Below are 27745 nucleotides of genomic sequence, written 5' to 3'. Positions count from 1 at the left end.
CCATTACTTTTTCTCTCCCTATTTCTCCTACTTTGACAATGGAACCCTATTTTCTTCCTGAAATACTAAATCACAAAAGTTGTTTCACATTCTACTTAATAATTTTAATGGTAGTCAGATGAATTCCCTATAATTACATGAGATATATTCGAATGGTATTTATTTCTTAAATCACTCACCTACAAGTATCTATTATACACCGTTATATGTCAAATATGATAACAATTGGGAGAGATGAGAAGATAAATAAAACATAGCTTCCCTCTTCTAAAACTCATAGTCCTCTGAAGGAAGTAGATATGAAAATAAATAAATTGCAATTCAATATGATATATGGCACTACAAGCGAAAAAACTGTTTCATCATTAAGAATGGAATAAATATTTCTGCCTGAGATGCACTTTGGAGGATACACTGATGTGGTAACATGTAACTTGTTTTAGCAGAAATTCCCTGGATGTTCATCAACTGCCCTGTGATTTTTCCCTTCCTGGAGCTTTGAAACTAGAGAGGCCATGTGACTATTTCTCACCAATGAAAACAGAAATGGCACATGGCATTTCCAGAAGTGGCCCTTAAAATTGCTCATAAGACATTTCTTCTCTCAACACTTGATTAAATGTAGAGAATCCAATGGAGGACTCTGAGACCATAGAAAATCAGTGTTGAAATAAAAGTTGTCTGGGTTCCTGAATTACTCTGGAAGGCAACCTGCCAAATACCCAATAGTGTGACATACGTCTTAATTTATTATGTTTAGCCACTGAGATTTTGAAGCTGTTTGTTACAGCATTTATTCTATACTGACAAACGCACCACCCTTGCTATATACAGTTAATATATTGAAAATTGAAGACTTAATGAAAGCTTTCCAGACAAAGGACTGACGTGCACTTTAGGAATAAGGAATGGCATGTATAAAGAAGTTGAATTTGTTCATTCTCAAAAGTAGTGGAATATCCTGAGAACCATCTCCATCACTGAAGAGTGTTATGTTATCCTGCAAAAATGAAGAGTGGACTTTCAAAGGAGTATCAGGAAATAGGACAGCAAGTTGAACGGCTTTGGAGAGATTTATGAATCAAAGAAGGGATAAGGAAACCAAGAGCGGAAAATATTTTTAAAGCAAAAGAATGTAAATGACATAATCAGATCCAGTTTCCTTCCGCCTTCATTATTACCCTCCCTTTTCTCTTTTTATTTTTTATTTTATAGATAGGGGTAATTCTTAACAGTGTAGTTAAGGGTGAGGCTGTGAGAAAGACCTGGTGGTTGGGAAGTCAGTTGGAATGTCACTGAAGCAGTTCAGAAGTGATATTATTAGGACCTGGGTTTGGTAAGGAATTCAGCTTTGATAAAATCAATTTTTCTATTTTAAAAGTAGTAGTAGTATAATTTATTCAGGGCTGTGTGCAGCCCAAAACTTTTTTTACTTCTTGATTCTTAATGGACTTTTTGAAAGTGCTTTTTTTCTAACACAGGGAACATATACTCTTCACTAAGTGCTGTATTAAACCATTAGTGACTTCATTGTTCTTTAAACTGTATCATACCTTTTCATCTGAAAATAAAACCAGTATGTGCATCTACTTTTAATATGCTGATTACCCTGACTAAAGGTCCTATGCACAACTAAGAAAAAGTAAAAAGTTTCAGGGTTTCAAGAATCAGATAGCCTGTCTGACTCTGAGAAACCGTAATTTTATATTAGAAGATCTCATGCCGGAGAACAAATAAGACAGTGCTTATGTAGATTGGGAGACATAAAAAATAAATAAATGCAATTTATGTGCTCTCGTTAAGCGTCAAAGACCTCTGATTTAAAATTCATACCCTCGGTAAAAAATGATTCCTCTTCCACTCTGGCAGGATTTCTCTGGAATAAATTGTAAAGCAGGTAATTTGAAACAGAAAGCATGGCCTTAAATTCTTTAAAATAGAAAATATGCATCTAACACTTATAATATGCCTTTCTCTGTTCCAGACATGCTGAAGATATACAAGTTTATTTAATCCTAATAATAACCCAGTGAAGACCATGTAATTTTCCCATTTAATAGATGAGTAAACTGAGCAAAGAATGATTTAATCACTTGCCCAAGGTCACATAGCTAGTGTTTTAGTCAGTGATCTCCAGAGAAAAAGCACTAAAAGGATGTGTGAAGATATACAGAGACTTATTTTAGGGAATTGGCCCACGCAATTAGTGGCAAGACCAAAATCTATCTGAAAGACTGGAGACCCAGGGAAGTGTTGATGTTACAACTGGAATCCTAAGGTAGTCTGTTGGCAGAATTTGCTCATTCTTGGGAGGCCTCAGTCATTATCTCTTAAGGCTTTCAACTGAATGGATGAAGCTCACTCACATTATAGAGAGTAATATGCTCTATTCAAAATCTACAGATCTAACTGTTAATATCATCTAAAAGAAATCTTCACAGTGACATCTAGATTGGTTTTGATCAAATATCTGAGTACTGTGGTCAAGCCAACCAAATTGACACAGAGATTAACCATCATTGCTCGTAAGTTTTAGGGTCAAGATATAAACACAAATGGTAGAAGACTGGTGGGAAAACTGTAACAAGAAAAACTCTTTAGCCCAAAGGAAAATTTGTGAAATGTTGCAGGGTGGATTTTATTTTCTTTCCATAATCCATTCTTCTAGAAGTCTCTTATTTTTACCTTCATTTCTTCAGCTAGTTCTACCAAAGTGTGCCTTGACAATACATGAAGACCCATTATTTCAAAATTATAAAAAATGATTTTGTTATATGTTTGTCCAAACCAATACAAAGTGCAAAACTAAGAGGGAACCCTCATTTTTTGCACCATGAAACTCCCAATAAATCAGTCTACATAAATCCAATCCTAGAGAAAGTACTTTGGGGCTCAGATTGTAAGAAATGTTTTTGGGTCCTGTCAGTTCTCACTCAGACTCTTTTTGATTTTTGCTTTTATTGATTTGCTTGTTTTTCTGCAGGTAGTAACAATATAATACTGTTTACATTGCCAGAGTATCAGTATGAGTTAAAATCATATTCTGAACACAAATTGAGCTTATTTTGCACAGCAGCACTGCTGTGATGAAAGTAAAGATAATTGTTGTTACCTGATGCACTAGCCATGAAGAATAATTAAATAAATTTCCCTATTGCCCAGCCTATTAATATTGAAGAACTCATATGTGAACAGATGGATCAAATTTGGCAGTTTTTTTCACAATCTTTAAAAAATATACCCCAACAGAATTTGTACAATACTTGCATATTCTGTTTCAGCTAGGCTTGTTTTAGCTAATCAAGCTTTCCAAAGATCGAAAAGAATTACTCAGAACTTGAAGTAAACAGAATATTTTTTTCGTAGTACAAATGGCATGGAAGCTGGTGATCACGTGGACTGTATAAATGTTTCAGACTGTCACATCATGCTTCAAACACTAGTAGGAGAACAGTTAAAGGATAATTGCTCTTGGTTCTGAAGTTCAAGCAAAATAATAATAATAGTTTCAATTGAATGACATTTCCATCGTATTATGCATTATGAGTGCAGATACACAATTGTCCTAGTCATTCATACTTGAAATTTATTGCTACTAGTAACAACAGACATATGTCTGCTAAGTAAGGATGCACAAAAATATTACAGGCATCAAAAAAGGAATCTTGAATCTGTTATGAGGACTCCCTTAAATTGTCCTCTAGGAGCACTCTTCAAATAATTATTGTTTATTAAGTGTAGGTACAATATGTCATGCACTACACAAGACAATTTAAATATATTATCCCACTTAATCCCTAGGAAAACACTGAAATGTTGACATTTCTATCCTCATGTCACAGATTGATACTGAAGCTTAGAAATATTAAGTAACTTATTATTATCAAATAGTGTTCAGTACAGCCAGAATTTGAGTTCATTTTGTTTAACTCAAAGTCAAAATACTTATTCACCAAGCCATACAGTTTTTCTGTATATGGGCTGGGATTAAAAACTAGAGATAGAAGATGAATGCGAACAAATTTTGTTTGTTTGTTTGCTTGCTTGCTTGGTTTTTGTTATTGCTATTGTCATTTTTAGACAAGGTCTCACTCTGCCACCCTGGCTGGAGTGTAATGGCGAGATCATGGTTTATTACAGCCAAGAGCTAATGTTTATAGTGTCTGATGCTTCCTTCTAGGAACTGTGGTAGTTGCTTTTTGGATATGCTGTGTTATTTAATACATATTACAACCCTACGAAGTAGGTAATGTGATCTCCATTCTGACAGCAAGAAAACTTAAATGTCCAAAAGGCTAATATTATTAGATAATGCAGTTAAAAAGTGATAAAGCCAAGCTCCAAAACCAATTTAGTTATCCTCTTAATATTGCAGTCTCATAATGGTCCAATCAGTCACCCAAAAACTGAGTACAAAACTGGGGAGGTGCTTTTTGTTTCTCCCTCCTTCCTACTACCCGCTACCAAATAAACACAAAATGCTGCCAACTTTAAGCTCTAAATAATTACAGATTCCACCTTCTCTTCCCCAAATCTTCAACCATTATTTTGTTTCAGGCCCTTCTTATCTTTGCCTAGAAAAGTCCTATCTGTCAAGAGTATGACTGATATTTGTTGAACTTTTTACGAATAGGAGAGATTGCAGAAATTTATCTTGTCTCAGGAACAAGCCAGGGAAGAGGGTGCAGGAGTGCTGCCCTCCTGTTCTTGCTGACAAAGGCCTGTAGCCTCCTTTCATGGAGAGATTATAGGGCTGAAATTATTTCTGGAGAAAGTCGAGGAAGAAGGTACTGGGAATGCCATTCCTCCCATTTAGGCTAGGGGAGATTTGTTCTGTATTTGATAAGCAGAGGCCAGAACCACTGGGAGCTACTGGAAAAGCATGCAGCCAAACCCCTTTCCAGGGGAAGTTGGAAGCTGGGCTGATCCCTAGGGCTGCAGCTGCTGGAAGTGCTTGTGCAGCTCAAAATCCCCTTTGTTCTTTGTGCTTGAGGGAAATCCTTCTCTGCCCTGTCCATGCCATTCTTCTACCACAGTGAATTAACAGCCAAATCCTCTGGCAAGGACTCCAAAAGTTGGGCACTATATGTATGATATAAGCCCTTCAGACCCTTTAGGAAGAGCCTAGGAGTTGTGATTTTTTTTCCTGAGTGAAAGGCATTCTGCTCAAGGTGGGGCTAGTTCATGAGTGGATCTCCACTTTACCACCCATTTCGATGTGGGTATCTTATTAGTTATTCAGTGTATTTGAGTCTTTCAACTGGATTCTGGCTTTCTCTGGACAGAATTGATCCATGTGTAGGTGTTCATTAGGTGTGTCTGTAGGAGGAAGAATAGTTAGGAGTCTCCCACTCCATTATGTTGCTGATGTCACTCTCCTTTTGCATTTTTATGCATCTGTTAATTTACCAATATTCATTGGTTACATATTGCAGTGAATGGCCGAATATTAAAATTTAAATATCATAGTCTAAAATTTCAAAATTCTTACTCTCTAGTAACATAAGTACATATAACTGCATGGTTAAAAAGAAAAAAAAATGAAAGAAAGAAAGTCATACATTTCAGAAGAAAGTCTCATACTAAATTCTATTGTTTTGAAAGAGAGAAGCACTTATGGTTGGAAAATCAGGTAAGGTGTCATGGAACATTTATACTGGGCCTTTCTTCAAAGAGTGGTCAGGATTTGAAAACATAGAACTTGAAAAGTTGGAATGACTCTGTCCTCTTAAGAATGCTTTTAAAAAACAAAGAATTAATTTTCTTTACCATGGAAAAGGAACTCAGACACTGTATTAATTGATATATCAAGTTATTATAACTGTTGATAAAAAAAGCCAAACTCTAAAATATTTATATAGATTTATTTTAATTCAAATGTGAGAACCCATGAAACAGACTTAGGAGGTCCTGAGAACATGTGCCCCTGGCGGTTGGGTTACAGCTTGGTTTTATACGTTCTGGGGAGATATAAGACGTCAGTCAATACATGTGAGGTATACATTGGTTTGGTTCAGAAAGGCAGGACAACCCAAAGCAGGGCTGGCAGGTCATAGGCAGATCCAAAGATTTTCTGATTGGCAATTGGTTGAAAGATTTAAGTTATTATCTAAAGACTTGGATTCAATAGAAAGGAATATCTGGGTAAAGATAAAGAGTTGTGGAGCCCAAGGTTCTTATTATGTAGATGAAGTCTCATGGGTGGCTACCCTTAGAGGCAATAGCTGGCAAATTCAGACCTTCAAAAGGTGCTAGACTCTCAGATCATCTCTTCAAGATTAGAAAAAGACCTGGAAAGGAAAGGGCAATATCTACAGAACATAAATTTCCCCTAAAAGAGACAGCTTTACAAGGCCATTTCAAAATATGTCAAAGAAACATATTTTCAGATAAAATACTTTTATTTTCTTTTAGGGCCTGGTATGTGTCATGTGATGCTATACTAGAGTCAAGTTGAAATTTGGCATCTTATTGCTATAGTCTGTTTTGTCAATCTTACAATTTCTGTTTTAATGTCAGTGTCGGTCAGTTGTGCCTGAACTCCAAAGAGAGGAGAGTATAATGAGGCTTGTACAACCCAAGTGTCCCATCATGGCCTGAACTAGTTTTTCAGGTTTCTTTGGAATCACTTTGGCCAAGAAGGGGACCCAGTCAGTGAGCTGAAGGACTTAAAATTTTACTTTTGGTTAACATATGTTTGTCAATTATTTATTGACAGAAATTAATTCACAATTTAATAATTATTAAAATGTTTGCCTTTCCTTTTAGTTGTTCTACTACATGAGGGCAAGGACTCTATCATGTAGTAGATCATTAAAGAAAAACCAAAAAAAGGTGTTTGATGAGTAAATGAGTAAAAGGACAAACAAAATCTTCTACTTTTTCTTCCCTTGAGTGTTGGGAAGTTGATTTAGTATTTAAAAGATTTCAGGAATATGGAAAGAAAGTTATTCATTGGTATTTCAAAGGCATTTGGATAACTATATATTAATAAAACTATTTTAGAGCTTTGAGTATCTTTGTAAGGAAGGTACATTTTTTATTCTCATAATGAGGATACATGTTCATAGAAACTGATTTTATTTCTTTCACATAAGCCCAAAAAACACACAAATAAGCAAGCAAGAACAATAAAATAAAGTTTATCACCAAGAGGTTAAGAACTTCACAGAAAATTACAGTTAGATGAAATAGATGACAATAATTACCATGTATATGTCCCTTTAAATGAACTCCCCCTTTCATGCCATGTCACATAAGTTGTCTGGAATATCAAGGGGTAAAAAAAAGTCAGGAATGTAAATTACTTAGTGATCATATCTAGTGACCAACTTTAGCATTTGGGAGTAGACATGTTCCATTTAATTTGGCTAGATGAATAAAAAGTTTATCAGCCCATTTGGCTGAGATTCCCTTGAAAAATATGCAAGAATATCAAATATATCAGATTTGCTTGGAATCTTCATTATAGATGCATTCTGTGGATGGAATCAAAAGGTACTCTACAAGCTAACCCTTCCAACAGGTTACCTAACTCATATTTGTAAGGAAAACCACAAGTGTTACACTAAAACTGGTAACTAGTTTCTTAAGAGATATTTTAAAATGTTAAATTTCACCTGGAAAAATGAAATGGTAAATTCTTAAGGAATGTGTCAAGCTCTGAAGTTAGACTAGTTCACTAGTCTACTATTCTTATGCATAAGATTGAAATACCATACATTTATATTTTACACACAGGAATAAATTCAATTAGACATTAGCAATGATCTAATTAGCTAAATGATTACTAGTTTTCATTACACATACTTCGATGGTCTTATTTGAAAAGTGGCTATATTTGAAAAGTGCCTATTTCATTTTAAAAAATGCTCAAAGAAAATATTTAAGTCTAAATGACTAACTTGGATTCAGATTTTGCAATCTAGTATAGATTGTCTTTATCTTATTTCAACAGTCATAAAGTATAGTGTTTAAAAATTTTTTAATAAAGAAAGGGGACCTCAAAACCAATTAGTCTAGGGTTCACAGAAGTCATAATATGGCCCTAGGCTAAACATGCTCTTGTAGCCAGAAAGCCTTCAGGCAGAAAGTCAGGCATACAAAAAGTAGGACATTACAATATCTGCTACAGGGTATTTTCAAGTGTTAAAATATTTGCTATTTGTGAAACACTCACTGTGTGCCATTTACTCCCCACCCTGTCATGTAATTATCCCCTAATATATGCACATACACTCTCACAAATGCTTCTGATAAATTCGATTTATTTTTTCTTACTGACCCATTTAAAAGTAACTGAATCTGGGAAACATTCTCTGATTCCATGTCTGGACTAGATGCAGTGTTTATGTACTTTCAAATCCTTTTATATTTCCCCTGTTACTGTGCTTTTCATTCTGGGATTTTATATTCACCTGCATTCTTCCTCTCTACTAGATTATGCCTCTTGTGGGGGTAGAATCCATTTTTGCACATGCCTGGAGCATATAAGCACAGTGACTAGCACATAGTAGGTAACAAATAATTATTGGACAAGTTAAACTGATTAGTAGTTATGAAATTATTCTTAGTATTCGAAATCAAGTTTCTTAAAAAGAGTATGCTGGTACATGTTATGTAAAGTCTGCTAAGTCTAGACATTGTTTTCCAGAATCATCTTCTCTGTACACTTCTGGGTAAAAGTTAGCTAAAAGAGGAAAGTGCATGAGATTTGGCAGAAGTAAAGCAGAAACCACTACTCTCAGAATGTTGTCACAGTCAGCCAAAGTGACAGACAGATGGAGATGCCCATCTATTTCTCACTCTTCTTTGTTTCACATCCAACTCATCTTCCTGACTGCTGGCCATGCTAAACCAAAAGTGGATTCAAGCCCACTTAAGTTAAGGGCTTGGCTGTGGACCTACAGCAGTGATGACTACACATAAGGAACAGCTTCCTCAGAGTTGGCAGTTTAGTTTCAACAGAACTTCTCAGGGGGCCCCTGTTGATGGTTCCTCTTTAGGGTCCAAATATGCTTGGTTTCTTTGATGTCTCTGAAAGCTCCAACTTGGTTTAGACATTTTGATTATCAACTCTTTCTCCCATTCCCCATTTCCAGATTTGTAGTGCCCCCATTCTCCCATATTTGTTGTATCTAATTCTTATAAAATATCAATTTTTCCTATATGTCTAATTGTATAGTTGTACTATAACTTATTAAACTACTCCCATAATGCCATACATTTAGTTTGTTCTCACCTTTTCAATCTTAGCACCGTAAAAAACAATCTTACATATAAGTAAACTTCATTAATATATCCCAGTACATTGCAGTATTGATCTTGACATTTTTTCAGGCTGTGGGACTCCTACATGTCATGCGTTCTTTTAGTGAGCAATCTTGAAAGGAAATTGGAAGAACTGTTTATGTTTTGTTTTAATGTTTCAAATGCTTGTGTAACAGGATGTATTCATCAGAGTTCTCCAAAGAGACAGAACCAATAGGATATAGATGATGATGAAGATAGATAGATGATAGATAGACAGACAGATAGGTAGATAGATAAGATAGATAGATAGAGTGGGGATTTATTATGGGAATTGGCTCATGCAATTATGAAGGCTGAGAAGTCCTGCAACAGGCTATCTGTGCCAAAAGCCTGACAGCCTGGGGTGAGGGGAGAGGAGAGGGTGTTGCTAAGCCCAGAATCCACAGGCCAGAGAGCCTGGATGGTGCTTTCTAAGAGCAGGAGAAGCATGTTCCAGCTCCAGAAGAGAAAGGGTACAAATTTTTCTTTTCTATGTCTTTATTAGTATTTTTTTAATCCAGGGTCTCATCCAACTGAATGGCACCCATCCACATTGAGGGTGGATTTTCCCCACTTGGTCAACGGACTTGATAATCTAAAAAAGCTGAGTCTGAAAAATCCTGGCCAAAGTAATTTTTTTAAAATAAATTTTCCCTCTGTGTCTCCTTGCTGTCAAGACAAGATGAGTGGTTCACAGTAGTGTGAGGGGAAGCCTTTCATCCACCTCAAGCCTAGCATGAGAAACTTTAGAGGGCCACATGGAAGATTTGATATGTATTACCTGGAATTTTCTTAGGAGAGGTGATGCGGTGAAAGTGAAGAAATTAATGGTAGTTGGCCTAAATCCAAAATACTAAAGATAAAAATCTGGGTCTGGAATGCCCTGTCTAGTGGTAGAGGGAGAAAAAGGTGGCTACATTGGGAGGAAGCTGTGTATAGTAGACATGAGTATGACCCATGAACCAGATGTGGGACACTTTGTAGAGAGCCAGCCGGGAATTATCTTCACAGGGACTTTGCCCAAGAGAGTCTCTTCGAGGCATTGTAGTACTCCAATATACAGTGGTGTTTAAAAGGTTTTAAAATGCCAGGGACTGAGAGCTCGAATAATAAGAAAACCAGAGAAAATCCAGCTCATCACAGAACTTTTAGTTGGATGTTCTCAATGAGAAAATCTCTGAGAAACCCACAGAAGCATTCATGAGAGAAAAGCCACATTTACAACTGACTATTTGCACTATGCACCAATGCCATTCACAAACGTACCAGTAAAATAAGCCCTTTTAAGTCTCATATCATCTCTTCTGCCTTGCTCACAGCTATAACTAGAAGGTTGGAAACAGCAGAGAATGGGCAGAGGTACAAGGGAAATAAATATTAACTTAAAAACATAGAGAAGAGGTTTAGTAGGCCCTTCTTCACCATTGCAAGCTCCTCAGATTCAAGTTGTTCCAAGATAAGTGAGGTAAGAAGATACAACTTTAAAAGATGTCCAGAATTTCTATATTAGATGGTGTTGGGTATTATAACAGCTAAATTATAACTTTTATTTGGCCAAAGTAATAAAAATAAATTGTAATATATTAGAATGATCAAATAGTTACAGCCTTCTGAAATTTCATCCAAGATGCAAAGAAGAATGAGTCCACAGATTTACATGAAAAACAAAAAAAAATGTAACCTATTCAAACCCTATAGAATCCTGTTCTTGCAGCATAATGGTTACATTCATTCTGGTTATAAAAACAACAAAAGCATACATCTCTGCATATACAAAAAGAAAAACTGTCATAAAAATTTAGAATTTACCAAGGGGAAAAACAAAAAATACAGTTCCATAGATTGACAGTCTAATGAGATCTTAGGTTTAACCTATATAAAGAGGTAAAGTATCTGCCACCTTATGCTAAGTCAATGAATCAGCTTTGTTATACTTTGCTTGTTTGAAATTTTTTTTAAAAAACTACCTTTTTTTTAAATTTCATCTATTATTTGCATTCTAACAAAGTTGCAAAATGAGTAGTTTTTAACATTAAATTTTTATTTTATTAAAATGATTTAACAGTAACCCAAACAGCATGGTACTGGTACCAAAACAGAGATATAGATCAATGGAACAGAACAGAGCCCTCAGAAATAATGCTGTGCATATCTACAACTATCTGATCTTTGACAAACCTGAGAAAAACAAGCAATGAGGAAAGGATTCCCTATTTAATAAATGGTGCTGGGAAAACTGGCTAGCCATATGTAGAAAGCTGAAACTGGATCACTTCCTTACACCATATACAAAAATTAATTCAAGATGGATTAAAGACTTAAATGTTAGACCTAAAACCATAAAAAGCCTAGAAGAAAACCTAGGCAGTACCATTCAGGACATAGGCATGGGCAAGGACTGCATGTCTAAAACACCAAAAGCAATGGCAACAAAAGCCAAAATTGACAAATGGGATCTAATTAAACTAAAGAGCTTCTGCACAGCAAAAGAAACTACTATCAGAGTGAACAGGCAACCTACAGAATGGGAGAAAATTTTTGCAACCTACTCATCTGACAAAGGGCTAATATCCAGAATCTACAATGAACTCAAACAAATTCACAAGAAAAAAACAAACAACCCCATCAAAAAGTGGGTGAAGGACATGAACAGACACTTCTCAAAAGAAGACATTTATGCAGCCAAAAAACACATGAAAAAATGCTCACCATCACTGGCTATCAGAGAAATGCAAATCAAAACCACAATGAGATACCATCTCATACCAGTTAGAATGGCAATCATTAAAAAGTCAGGAAACAACAGGTTCTGGAGAGGATGTGGAGAAATAGGCACACTTTTATACTGTTGGTGGGACTGTAAACTAGTTCAACCATTGTGGAAGTCAGTGTGGCGATTCCTCAGGGATCTAGAACTAGAAATACCATTTGACCCAGCCATCCCATTACTGGGTATATACACAAAGGATTATAAATCATGCTGCTATAAAGACACATGCACATGTATGTTTACTGCGGCACTATTCACAACAGCAAAGACTTGGAACCAACCTAAATGTCCAACAATGATAGACTGGATTAAGAAAATGTGGCACATATACACCATGGAATACTATGCAGCCATAAAAAATGATGAGTTCATGTCCTTTGTAGGGACATGGATGAAACTGGAAACCATCATTGTCAGCAAAGTATCGCAAGGACAAAAACCAAACACTGCATGTTCTCACTCATAGGTGGGAATTGAACAATGAGAACACATGGACACAGGAAGGGGAACATCACACTCTGGGGACTGTTGTGGGGTGAGGGGCGGGGGGAGGGATCGCATTAGGAGATATAGCTAATGCTAAATGACGAGTTAATGGGTGCAGCACACCAGCATGGCACATGTATACATACATAACAAACCTGCACATTGTGCACATGTACCCAAAAACTTAAAGTATAATAATAATAAAATTTAAAAAGAAAGTAGAAATTCCAAGTAAAAAAAAAAAAAAAAATCATTTTATATATCAAATAAATTACCACTTCATTTTTTGTTTTTAAATATATAATATAAATATATTCTTTGATACTCCTTTACATTTATTGACTTTCTTTCTAAAGCCTATCTATCTATGATAATTTGGTCACAAAATTCTTAGCCAAGAAACAAATTTTACTTTCACCTATGCACCAATAGGTAATACAGAATGTGAGATTTGTTGTGAGAGCATAATATAAATATGCAATGATGGTGTAAAGTTGTGACTGAAAATATTATGATCATTACTATTGCTGTGCACTGACAAAGAGATATTTTGCTTGTTTTAGACAAAATTATATTCAATAACCATCAATAAAATATGCCAAAAGGCATACATTTTAAAATGAAATACTTATCTGTTCCTTGACAAAGAAAATTACTTTCCATTACCTATGAGGAAATGCCTATTTTGTGAAGGGCAACACAAAATAAAATAAAAAAATCTATTTACAAATAGATATTATTGGACACGCAAAGAAGTAGAAAGAGTATTGTTCATAGAAGCCATTAAACTTAAGTTCTAGGCCACTTACTAGTTATTCAACTTAGGCAAGTCATCTAATTTTTCAACACATGATACCTTATCAGAAAACAAAATAAAACAAAAATACTAGTTAATATACACTTAGAGCTGCTATAGAGTTTTTTAAAAAATCCACTCACATAATATCCCATTTCATTCTACTCCTGTTGAAGTGCTATTATTTTCTCAGTTTTACAGATAAGAAAATTGAAGTGTATATAGTTTTAGTAATTTTTCTAAAGCCTCATAGAAATGTAGGGACAGAATCAGGTTTTCGGACTACTATGATTATTTATCCTTACTTAACAGCCTTCCCTTATGAGTTAGTCTGTTCTCATGCTGTTAGGAAGAACTGCCTGACTCTGGGTAACTTATGAAGAAAAGAGGTTCAGTTGACTCACAGTTTTTCATGTCTGGAGAGGCCTCCGAAAACTTACAATCATGGTGGAAGGCACTTCTTCACAGGGCAGCAGGCGACAGAACGAGTGCCAGCGGGGGAAATGGCAGACACTTACAAGACCATCAGATCTCCTGAGAACTCACTCTTTATCAGGAGAACAGCACGGGGGAAACCGCCTCCATGATTCAATTACCTCCCACTGGCTCCCTCCTGCAACACACGGGCATTATGGGAACTACAATTCAGCCAAACCATATCACCTTAGCCCCATGTGAATCCAATAAGTTATAAGAAAAACTCTTTTGTTATTGTTCCTGCTTTGGTCCATTGATTACCATCAGCTGTTCCACATGACGTCAGCTAGCGCTATAAGCATCAGGTGCCTGTTAAGTTTGTAATATCAAAGACAGTTCACCTGTGTAACAGAGTGGATGTTGTCTGTTGATTGATCATTTTTCTTGAGCTGTAAGACCGTGATTACACATGGTTTCTCCATATGGTTCGGGCTTTTCAGCATGGTAGTTGTTTGCAAAAGGAAGATTCACAAAAGCAAAAGTTCCGAAAGACCAAGAAAGAAGCTGCAGGACCTTTTTTATGATCTAGATTAGCCTGTGAGACAAAGCAATGTCATTCTACTGCATTTAAATGGTTACAGAGAAGCAGCCTGGATTTAATGTGGAGGGAAGCTACCTTGGCATGAACACTTGGAGACTGGAATTATTACGGGAAAATCCTGGAATCTAGTTACCACATTGACTACAAAGCTACTGCATCAAATTATCTTTGTATGATGGTATCTGCCTCAATTATTTCAAGCGTGGTTACTGAATATAAAATGGAAAACAATTAATACCAGAATCATATATCTCTGTCCACTAAACTAGAGTACTCTGACCATATGACATGTTTATAGGAATCTAAAGTAAATTATTTTCTTTCCACATGTATCTTTCTACTAAAAACACCTTATACCTAAAACAGAGTGAAGATGTAGATTTCGATGTTAGTTTGACTTATGTTAAAATCCTGACTCTACCAATTACAAACTATGTAACATTGATATAATAATTGATAATGTTATAGGGTTTCAGTATACTTGCTAATAAATAGAGAATCATAAAAATTAGATATAAAGTAGCTACTTCTTTTGTTGGTTGTGAAGACTAAATAATATAGTGTATTAAGAATACTTAGTATGAGACCTGAAAAGTAGTAGTTAAATATATGGCAGCTACTTTTATTATATACAGCCAGCAATTTAATGTAGCAAATATAAATTTTAGAGTATAAACATAGTGAACAGAAAATGTAACTTTATTTTCTTCATAATAAAATTTAATTTCCAGTTCATGACTCTATTTTACAAAGGGTAGTTTTATCTTGGTCACTGCAAGGAAATTTCAATTAATTTATAGCCTTCCCAACTTTCTCTAAGATAGTCTCAGTGGGTTGTACAAGGAAATCTCAGATAACCTTGGGAATATTGAAGAGCAGAGAATTCTGTGCTGTGTTCCCAATGGGATCTTGGGAAAATGTTTTAAAATGCCCAATTTTTCTCACTCCTAGAATGTGGCACACATGGGACAAAAATCCTTAAGTTTTAACTGTTACCTCATGATTCCAGGTTGTTTTAGAAAGAGCAAATGTTTCCCAAGTGCCAGGGAGTGGTAAGTTGGTAGCTGAGAAGGAAAAAAAAAAAAAAAAAGCAAAAAAAAAAAAAAAACCAAAACATCAGGAAAGGGCTTGCATTTAGGTTCAGCGTGTTGCAACAGTGCTCCAACCTGGAAGAGGACATTTTAACAGATGATGACGTGGCCATGTGATGGAAGCCTAAAGGCCATAAGGCCATCCATTGCCCATTGCCCCGTCCTGTACCACTGCTAGAGCTCCCCAGAACCAAAGATGGAATCTTGGGAAACAGAGTGGGCAAGGCAATACAATAAATTGATGGGGATTATAATTCTTTCCTTCATTAGAATAATATTTTTGAAAAATAATTTTCATTCAATTATAGAGAGAATGTAACATGTTTATACTTGAATTACTTGCTGAGATTTGCATCAGGTGCATATGCATCGAAAAGAAAGATAATTACAAAGTTTCCCAGTTATTTTTTTTTTTACATATTAAGTCATAGTTCTGCTATCATATATGGAAACCTTTATCACCAGCCTACCATAAAATCAGTTTAAAGACTCATTCTTATTGTTAGATAAATTAGCTTGTGGGTATAATTGGGTATGCACTATATTGAACATTCCAGATTACTTCCATGTGTAACTTTATGAAAATCTATGTTAAGTTTAAATCTCTTTTTTTTTTATTTGAGATAGGTTGATGGAATTATCAGAAAATAAAATGAAATATAGTGACAGAGTGTAAATCACATAAGTAAAGATCACTTATGCACAGGATATAAAAACTTCCTAGAGTCTACAGAGATCTTCCTGGCAGTTGCTCAAAAGCCCATTTTCAAGTATGAAGGACAGAAATATTCACTTCTAATGAGTTTTTATTTGTCCTGCTATGGCGTGGGACTTAAGATCTCAAAACAACCGGGCCACTGTGGATTAATATATCATTTTCTCCTGTTTTCTATGTAGCACAGTGTTGCGTTTATATAGCACCATGTCAAACTTCATAAAGCAACTTCTGAGACAGAGAATAAACAGCCACATAACAAAAACCGTGTGGACAAATGCTTGAGCTCACAAGTCACAGCTCACTGAGCAGCTTTCCCAAAAGCGTCTACCTCAGCTCCTGACAGTGGCTTGCCCAGAAAATGCTGCATTTTGCTTCTCTGTTTTCACCAAACTCACCCAGGCTGATGACATGCAATCAAAGCTTCAAAAACAAATCAATGAGTGCCTTATGTTCCGAGGTCTTTGTTCTTATCTGGCAAGCAGTGACAATGACAATGGATCCAGTACCTTATGCATGGTGTAGCATGGCCAAACCACTTGTGTTTTTTGTTTTAGTGCTTCACTGAACAGGATCTAGCATAATTTTTCTAAGTCAGTATGAAGTGTCTCTTGTTGGAATATTGTGAAAACTGCACTCTTTTCAGTCACTTTGCAATCAGTTCTTTTGAAACTGCAGGGGGAAACAGTGAACCGCTCCTGAAAATTTAAATTCACCATGTAAACCTTGACTTGCTATGGAAATAAGTTGACTAACACTCCTGGCCCATAGTGGCAAAGAGGGATACTAGTTGTACTGTACTTTATCAGACGAATTCCTTTGGCTGTTTGGCCACAGAAATAAAAACAATTCTATTTCAGCTAAAATTTTAGAGTTTCCAAAAAGAAAATGATCTGGAGATCCATTCTCAATAGTCACCATTACCCTCTTTATTTTCCTTAATGATCAGTGGATACTCTCTACCTTAAGACTTATCCATAGTATACCGAGGGTTTTATTAATATTTTTCACTTATATTGACTTTTTTGCTCTTAATATCAAGTCTGATTCTTCCTGGAAAGGCTGGTTTTGGAAGGACACCCCATGTATCTCTCTCTTTAATAGTGCATCTCCATTACTCTGTGTAACTTTTCTTTAGTGTACAAGTTTAACTATGATGTAACTAAAGGTGAGCAATAATAATAGCCATATCTAAGATGCTTTTATCTACAGATTAGTAACCTTATTCCACTTCAAAGAAGAGAATTTTCTGCGAGAGAAGCAGAGAGTGTGAAAACATCTTATGGTAACATGTTTGTTCTCTTTCTTGATAATTTAAGGGTGCAGCATAAAAAAATAGATAACTTTTGAGTATGTTTATATGGTAGGTACAATTCCAAGTTGTTTATTTATCTCATTTTTTAAATTCTCCAGAATATCCTATAAACTAGACACTACTATGATGTCCATTATATTACTGAATAAAGGTGTAAAAGGCTATTTACCAAAGGTTACATAACAAATGGTAGGGCCAAGATTCAAACACAGGATGCCTAGTTTCTGAATCCTTTATTATATTCACCAGTGTGGTTTACAGTCAGACAACTGTAATAGATTTTTTTGTTGTTGTTGTTCTTAAAAGTTAAGAGAAGGGAGCTCAGCTCCTTAATGGCAGAGTGAAGACTTTGTTCAACTCATTCTCCCTGTAAAATAATAAAAATATAGGCAAAATAACTAAAATCTTTTATTTTAGAACTCTTGCATTTAGCTAAAACCACAGAACAAACTGAAAATTGCCTATCTAAGCGAATCTACTGTAAGTCATTAAACTGGCGCGGTCAGTGATTTTTCACACTGGGGCTATTCCCATCCCTTCTCTACCTTGCTCACTGGTGCGGTAAGTAACCTAAAGCCAGTGGCACTGTAGACAGTGGAAATATTTGCCCACATTTGGAACTCTGTGAAAAGCACCATTCCGAGAGCACAGTCAATATTTTGTCCTAACTTGTCCCTTGGAGATCACTATTCTCAGAGTGTGGTGGCTATTTGATTTGACTCAGAGTTTTGTTTAGTTGGGGGCTCAAAGAACTCCAAGTAGGATAAACCCAAAGAAATAGACATCTAGATACATCACAGCCAAATTGTCAAAAGTCAGGCACAAAGAAAAAAATTTTAAAGCAGTAAGAGAAAAATGATTTATCATGTACAAAAGACCTTCAAAGCTAAAGGCTGACCTCGCTAGAAACCACAGAAGACAGTGGAAGGACATCTTCAGTGGTGAGAGAAAAAGAATGTCAACTAATCTAACCTCTCCTTCAAAACAAGGAGAAAATTAAACATTTCCAGATAAATGAGAACTGAAAATATTTATTGCTAGCAGATTTGTCCTACGAGAAAGAAAATTTTGGAAGTGGAAATAAAGTATACTAAAAGGTAATTTGAATCCACATGAAGAAATAAAGAGTACTGATAAAGGAAACTACAGAAGTAAATATTTTACAAAGTAAACATGTATTTTTGTATGTAACACATCTTTTATCTATCTTAAATGACATTATATAAAGCAACAATTATAAAAATTTGCTGGGATTACAGCATAAAAAGATGGATTTTGTATGACAATAACAATCCAAAGAAGACGACTGGAATGTGGATTCAAGTTACTTTTAATATCCAGAGAAGATATACAAATGGCCAATAAGCATATGAAAAGATGTTCAGAATCATTAGTCATTAGGGAAATGTAAATCAAGACCACAAGAAAATACCACTTCTACTGGGATGGCTAAAATCAAAACACAGGCAATAATAAGTTTGGCTAGAAAGTGGAGAAGTTGGAACCCTCATACATTGCTGGTAAAAACAGAAAATGAGCAATCATTTTGTATTTTTAAAAATGGTAGTTTCTCAAAGTGCTAAAGAGGAGAATTATCATACGATCCAGAAGTCATATGATACATAGCTAGGAGAAATAAAATATGCCTAAATAACAAACTTGTACACAATGTTCACAACACTATTAATAATCTGACAAAGTGGAAATGACCCAAATATGTACCACCTGATGAATGGATAAACAAAGGTAGTATATTTACGCAATGGAATATTATTTTGCAAAAAGAAAGAAATGAAGTATTGGGACATATTACCATTTGGATAAACTTAGAATCCATTATGCTTACTGAAAGAAGCCAGACAGAAAACACCAACTATTATATGATTTCATTTAAACAAAGTCTAACACATGCAAATCTATAGATAGAAAATAGAATAGTTGTTGCTTGTTGCTGGAGAAAGAGTAGAGGAAGAATGGAGAGTGACCACTTATGGGCTTAGGGTTTCTTCTTGGCTATTGAAAATATTCTGAAACTAAATTGTGATAATCACTCCACAATTCTGTGAATGTACTCTTTAAAAAAGTGAATTCTATACTTTACATGATTGGATTTTATGTTATGTGAAATATATCTCAATAAAATTGTAAAAGAGAATGAGAAAAAAAAAAACACAGCAATTGAACAGCAGGGAAAAAGATTAAAGATAAGGAGACTTTCTTGGGTGGTTGAAAATTTGTTTGGAGGTTAATAAGTAAAATAGCCAAAAGAAAACCACTTAAAATTCTGGTATCTTCTACATTTGCGAAATAGCTGGTAGAAACAATCTAATTAGAACCATCTTCATAGTTGAGAATTCTATATTTTAAGTCAAGGCATTCGACAATGGCAAATAAAGAGCCTCAGAATTTTCTGTGATTGACGTGTTAGCACAATTACAAGTCCTTTTTCTGTCTGTATCCAGACCAGCTTGAGACTTGGACTATTACATGTACAAAAGGCAACAGTTAGCAACTTAAAACCAAAAGAAAGAAGATTTAGACAGGATTGGATAGTAACTTTCTTTGAGTCATTGTTGATTGATTTTTAAGTACTATACTGAAGTTAAATAACACACTTTTTTTAAAAAAAAAAACTTGCATATTCCTTGACACAGAGCCAAGTAATAGGAAATGATCCCAGAGACACATATTTATTGCTGTTGCTTTACGTGTTGTTGTTATTTAACTAGCTAAGCCTTTGTGCCAGACCACTAACCACTATTGCATGTTTTTATTGTCTTTTTTAGAAATATGTATGTGTGTGTGTGTGTGTGTGTGTATGTGTGTGTGTGTATGTATATACTACATTTAATAATTAGGTGCAGCTCATGCTAAATTACTCATTCAAACTTTTGTTTCTTACAGGATAAAATTTCAAGTAGTTGGCCCTAGGGTGAAAATGAAAGTCAAAATTGAATTTCTTTTGAATAGGCAGCCACATAAGCTATAATCTAAATATAATGGTGCCACAGCATGGCTCCATATTTTCTAAGGGTGTCATATTATACAAGTATACCGTATATCACCCAGTGCTTTCAAATAATAAACCACCTTAGCTACTAAGAAAGCAATAAAGCTTTGATAGTTATAATGAATCCTTGAATCCTGAGTGAATTACTGAATGGACACAGGCATTTCAATTACCGTCGTCTTCCAATTTGGGACAGAGAGAGCATTCACTCACAAGGTAGGACTTACATTCTTTACACCCACAAATTATTTTTGTATTTTAGTTTCAGAAGCACATATGTCCAAGCCAATATTATTCAAACTTCTGCCTTTTTTAAGGCATTTAAAAATATATTTCACCTCAATTTAAAATACACATCATTAATTATAAAGATTAGAAAAGCAGCTAATTCAAAAGAGTGTCATCATATCAGGTGCATAATTAAGACAAGTTTGTAGTCAAAGAATGGCTACAATACAGCCTCTACAGATAACTGTTTTGTCACGTCTCTCGCTGACCACTGATTTCTTGCCTTTAGTACGAATATTTTTCTGGTAGTAATAACTCTGAGGATGATACTCTCTCTCTTTTCCCTGTTTCTTCATACTCTGAATTATCAGGCTAAATACTTGGCTTTAATGATACTGGCTTATCTTAAGAAATAAATATTACATAGGTAATATAATTATGCTGCAAGGGTACATAGTCTGGATTCAAGTACTGTTTTGTAAATCATCCTAAGCTAAAATATATTTCCAGGTTATTTGACATGTGTCATGCTGGTCTAGGAGTAATTCACAAATCTCTTATTCTTTGTTTATTCATCCATTTACTTGTTCAACAAATATTTAAATCCACAATATGTGCCAAACCCTGTAATAGATGCTGAAGCAATGGCATAAATCAAAGATATGATCATAGTGACATGAAGTTTAAAATCAAGTGATATGTTCGGATATTGAATGAGTAATTACAGCTTTGATGAGTAATATGAAGTATGTCCATAGCATATCATGGGAGAATACAATAGGGAGAGAGCTCAAAGGGGACAAGAAATGGTGTTTTCCTAGATGAAGGTCTTAGCATCAATGAGATAAGAGAGAAATAAAAGAAAGATTTGAGCTATAATTAAGAAATAAGACTAACAAAACTTAAACAGACATTTTAAAAATGAATTATTTATTTATTTGAGATGGAGTCTCGCTCTATCACCCAGGCTGGAGTGCAGTGGTGCGATCTGCCCACACTGCAACCCTCACATCCCAGGTCAAGCAATTCTCCTGCCCTAGCCTCCCTGGTAGCTGGGATTACAGACGCGCCACAACACCCGGCTAATTTTTGTATTTTTAGTACACACCAGGTTTCACCATGTTAGCCAGGCTAGTCTGGAACTCCTGACCTCAAGTGATCTGCCCGCCTTTTGCTTCCCAAAGTGCTGGGATTACAGGCATGAGCCACTGTGCGCAGCTTTCAAAAGAAATTTTTAAAAATGGAAATGGCACAGTGGGGAGAGAACGGATCACAGTTGCTGTTACTGGGAGCCAGTATGCTGGCAAACATTATAAATTCCTATTTGTGCATTCTGCACCTGATGTGCCTGAAGTGGGTCTGAGGGGGAACATAAGAATCAAGATAACTGGAAGATATTTATATAGTCAAGCCCAAAGTATAGAGAAATTCTGGACTGCAGATAGAATTTTGGAGCTGCCATTAGGGAAATTTAAACTATGAAAGGAGATGAATTCACTCAAGGTAAGTGTATAGAATGGCATACTCTCAGAAACAGGCAAATTTCCTGAGCATACAAGCTTAAGGCAGATAAAAAGTAGGCTGCACAGGTGATAAGAAGAAACACTCATAGACACTGGAGTTCTGGAAGTCCACCAAATAGTATGTTCTAGAAAGAAAAGATTGGTCATTCTTGTTAAATGTTTACAATAGGGAAATTGAACAGGGAGTGAGTTGTGTTTATTAGAATTGATATGCTACCAAATCAACACTGGAGGAGGTTGTTTCAATAAAGTAATGAAGGCAAAAGTAGGATTGCTGTAGATTATAAGCAACCAGATTGGTTTTTTTAACCACACATATCTTATTAATCATTCTCTTGCTTTAAAACTGTGGTAGCTTTCCATTACACACAAAATAAAATATTGCCTCCTCATTATGGCCCCCTAAACTCATCCTAAACCACTGCCTTATACATAAAATGCTTCTTGCTTATCTCTTTACATCTCTGTAAAACAAAAAACTCTTTACTACATTAAGGCCTTTGAAAATTGCTTTTTTGCTCTCTGAAAGAAAAGGTTGTCAAACTTTCACTTTAGAGAGTTTTTCTCCTTATTGATTTTAAATGGCTCTTTGTATTGTATATATATTATGTTTCTAATATATGCTTCAACTATTTTTCCAGTATGCTCATCGTATTTTCAAAATGCAAACACTTTCTGAAACGTTTTGACCACCAATAGAAAAATGAGAAAAAGCAAATATTCTAACCCACAAAACCCACTGGCTAAGGGCAAAGTATTGTCCTTTAAATATATAAATTAGATTAGTAGAAGTCAGCTTAAGACTCCCAGTGGCTGGCCATCATAATTGGGAAAAAAAAAAAAGCCTGCTTACCACAGGCGCTAGGAATATAACCCCTCTTCATCTTTCTGAATTCTCCTGGTACCAGACTTCCCTGGCTTGTTCCATTCTGGGCACACTGATCATCTCTCCGTTCCGAAAATATCACAAGTTTGTTTCTGCTTCCAAGTCTGACTTTAATGATCCTTACTAGCTTCTTATCACTTGGATCTCAGCTCAAATGATAGTACCTCAAATAACATCCTGTTTATTTTTCCCAGGGCTTTTAATTTCTTTGTCTAGTTTTCTCCTTGACTGTTGATCCTCCCACCAGAATCAAGTCATAGTTCTGGGGTTTTGTTTCGTTGACTGATGTAGTCCAAATACATTACTTACACTTGGGGTTTACAATTGTTTCTTGAATAAATGAATTAATTACTGAGAACATGGATTACTGATTAAATTGAAGGAATTTCATTGCTTTGTTTTTTGTAAGGTATGAGAGATTTGAGCATTTTCAGTACTGTTGGGAAGCAGCCAATAGTTGAGGACAGGTTCAATATATAGAAGAGAGAAAGTAAAATCGACAGAATAAAAATCTTTGGAAGATTTAAAACACAACACTATTCTCTACAGTAACCTACACTTTCTATTTTATATAAGCTACTCATACTTGCTTTAAGATGATAATTTTTCAAGCCCTGTGGTAACAATTTCAAGACAACAATTGCGTTTTGAAATATACTATTCTTGGGAGGAAAAGAACTCAAGAAAAACTGGTGCTTGAAAATGAGGTCAATAAGGAAGACAATTTCAGAATCCTTCACTCGCACTAATATACGTCATTCAGCAAGAGGCAAATGGGACCAAAGCAATAGCACAGGAACTACAGAGAAAATTATTTCTTCAATTTACAAGAGCTAAAAGATGTAGGCATATTTCTTTTGTTGACTTTCTGTACCTCTCATACTGGAACATTGCAAAAGTCTCTTGATCATGCTATAGCTAAACTACATTTCTTAAAGACCAAAAAATGACCCCAAGATTTCTTCAAGAAACATTTATTGATCTCTGACTCCATTTCATCAACTGTGCCAAGCATTCAAGAGGGATACTTAACAATTTAGCATTATATCAAAAATTGATGCAATGAAATAGAAGGGCCTAATTTTTTTTAGAAGTTAAAGAAAAGGAACAATGATTTTCATAGCTAGACAATTGCATTAACTTCTCAGATGGTCACCTAATTTCAGTCTTACCTACTCACTTCATAACCCAGAGTTATCCTTCTCCAAAATAAATTGAATCTTGAATCTAAGTAGCAAACAGACTTCCACCTTCCATTGCCAAAAACATTTCATTGATTCAACAGGATTGATTTCCCATGACCCCAAAGAGTCTTCTTGGCCTGGCTCTTTTCTTTCTCAATTTTATGCAACCCCCCCTCCTAACCATGCAGCTTATGTTCTAGCCATGGTAAACTGTTCATATCATTTGAAATAAACCATGCAATCAAGTCTCTGAGGCTTATCACATGTGGGTCCCATATTCTGATATCCTAGAATGTGTTTTTAAAAATAGTTTTGACTATTCCTACATATTCCTAGACTAATATCTGTATTTTCACCCTAACTCGACAATTTAGTTGGCCTTCCTTTCAGTGATTTCTATAATACTCTGAAACAATCACACTGAAATTATCACATTTTACTGTAACTGTTGATATAATTTCCTAAAGGAGTAATGTATGACGGTGGATTTGAAGATTTTAGAAAGAAACAGACTTAGTTACCAAATGTAGTTTCACTAAGTATAGATGTGAACGTTTGAGTAAGTTATATAGACTTTCTAAGCTTCCATTTCTTTATCTGAATAGTAGAATTAACAATCCCCAAATAATTAATTTGATGCATTAATTTGTCACAGAACATAGCATGTAATAAGGCATTTAGTAACAACTCGGTCTGTTTTGATCCCTGCCCCTTTATTCACCACTGATTTTCAAGCTCCTAGAGAACAGTGCCTCTGTCATATGTTCCTCTGTATTCCAAAACCTGATATTGTAATATGACAGTCCTCAATGCTATTGAATAGTGGAATCAATTGTGATAACTACAACCATGTAGTGAGGAATGAACATTTTTAAAGTATTGGCATAACAGGTGTCAAACAATATTTACTTAATTATGCAAAATCATGTTTAGTGTTTCAAAATAGAAATTTTATGTTTTTGCCAACTATCAAATAACTTTTCTTATAATTTATTCTAAAATCTTCAATGAATGTTTCCTTCTAAATGACTTTTAAGCTTAAAGAACAAATTATCAGAAAAGATAAACATCTTAATTTGAAGGCCAGTAGTTTTCATTTATTGAGTATGCTATAAATGATATAGGAAGTTAGTGAAGATATTATATATATAATTTTAGAATTAAGTAGTTTCTTCATAATTCTCTGGGAAGAATATGGTTATGCCTATTTCAGAATCTACTTGAAGCAATATTGTCAAAGCAGCACTGTGTAAAGGAAAGCCTACTGGTGTTAAGGCAAAAACAGTGTAGTCTATTTCTTAGTGAAGGGTCAAAAAATCTGAGTTCTAGATATGGATTTGTTGTATTCTTGTTCTATGACTCTAGGCAAGTTTCTAAACCTTTTAATAAAAAAAAATTCTCAATAATGTCTTATTATGGTACTGTCTTATCATTAGACCCAAATGAAAGTAGACGTAGTTTGAATGTTTTAAGAATTATACAAATTTAAAGAAACCTAACTACTAATCAAAGCATAAAAATTGAGGAATATCAATGCATTTGTTTATTGAACCATTCTTACAATGGAAACAAGGTAGAAAAAAAATATTGTTAATAGCTGTTTTGACTACCCTTGATTTTTTAAGGTATATTTTGAACAGGCTAGAGAATTTCATTTTCTTGACAGAATAGGTGGTTCTATGTTAAACACAACATGAAGAAAAAATAAATGTACTTAAAAAGAGGTTGTAGAAGGACTAGGCATGGTGGCTTGCGTCCGTAATCCCAACACTTCGAGAGGCAGAGACTGGTGGATTGTTGAGCCCGTGAGTGCAAGACCAGCCTGGAAAACATGGTGAGACCCTGTTACTCCAAACAAACAAACAAACAAACAAAAATAATAGCCATGTGTGGTGGCATGCACCTGTAGTCTCAGCTACTAGGGAGGCTGAAGTGGAAGGATTACTTGAGCCCAGGATGCAAAGCCAAAGGAAATGTACAGGGTGACATAATATAATAAGAGGCCTATTTGTACTCTATAGGCAGAGATGGAACAAAGTTGTCTGTAAAGGAAGACCACAGAAACACTTCCTTGTTTTCTTCATCCTGATAGCTCTCCATATGAAAAATAATTGGACCCATATGTATCTACCCAATTAATGTACCATTTTACAGTACAATTCTACACATCTTTAATTTCCCATATAAAAATTATTATTGTTGTTGTTTTATATCCCTAGTTTTGTTTTATTTTACCAATATTTTTGCCAATCTTTACGCTTAATGTATTTCTCTGAATTTCAGCTCTTACTTCATTTCCATATTAACTCTGATTTTTTTTTTAATTTTGCATCATTGCTTTTGACAAAGACATTAGATAGATGGTTCCTCACATACAATTTATTTTAAATGTTTTGACATAATTATAGATTCCCAAGAGACTGCAAAAAACTATGGGCAGGGATGTTTCATGTACCTTCTTCCCACTTCCCCAGTACTGTATTCTGTATGATTGAAATGTTTTCTGATGATTTAAAAGTCTTACATCCTAGCTTTTTTAGTTGTCCTTTATTTTACATTTGCACTTTGCAAATCTTTTTAACAAATTTAAAAATTATTCACTCTTCTCTTGTCTTGAACAAATTAAAACCTTTGAATGCAATACCATCTTCTTAATCCCTTTCTTATTTTCTTCATTACAATCTAACCTGTTAGTTTCTATTTATTTATTTATTTATTTATTTAGAGATAGAGTCTCGTTCTGTCACCCAGGCTGGAGTGCAGTGGTGTGATCTTGGCTCTGCAACCTCCGCCTCCCAGTTTCAAGTGATTCTCCTGCCTCAGCCTCCCGAGTGCCTTGGACTATAGGCGCGTGCCACCACGCCTGGTGAAATTTTGTATATATATAAATATTTTACATATGTTAAGTTCTACGTACATACATGTGCACAATGTGCAGGTTTGTTACATAGGTATGCATGTGCCATGTTGGTTTGCTGCACCCATCAACTCATCATTTATATTAGGTATTTCTCCTAATACTATCCCTCCCCCAACCCCCCACCCCCAAAGAGGCCCCCACACACAGGTGTGTGATGTTCCCTGCCCTGCTTCCAAGTGTTCTCATTGTTCAATTCCCATCTATGAGTGAGAACATGCGGTGTTTGGTTTTCTGTCCTTGCAATAGTTTGCTCAGAATGATGGTTTGCAGATACATCCATGTCCCTACAAAGGACATGAACTCATCCTTTTTTATAGCTGCATAGTATTCCATGGTGTATATGTGCCACATTTTCTTAATCCAGTCTATCATTGTTGGACATTTGGGTTGGTTCCAAGTCTTTGCTATTGTGAATAGTGCTGCAGTAAACATATGTGTGCATGTGTCTTTATAGTAGCATGATTTATAATCCTTTGAGTATATACCCAGTAATGGGATCACTGGGTCAAATG

Source organism: Pongo pygmaeus, chromosome 1 (assembly GCF_028885625.2).
Source record: "Pongo pygmaeus isolate AG05252 chromosome 1, NHGRI_mPonPyg2-v2.0_pri, whole genome shotgun sequence".
NCBI classification, from domain to species: domain Eukaryota; kingdom Metazoa; phylum Chordata; class Mammalia; order Primates; family Hominidae; genus Pongo; species Pongo pygmaeus.
Note: the sequence above shows the minus strand (reverse complement) of the source record.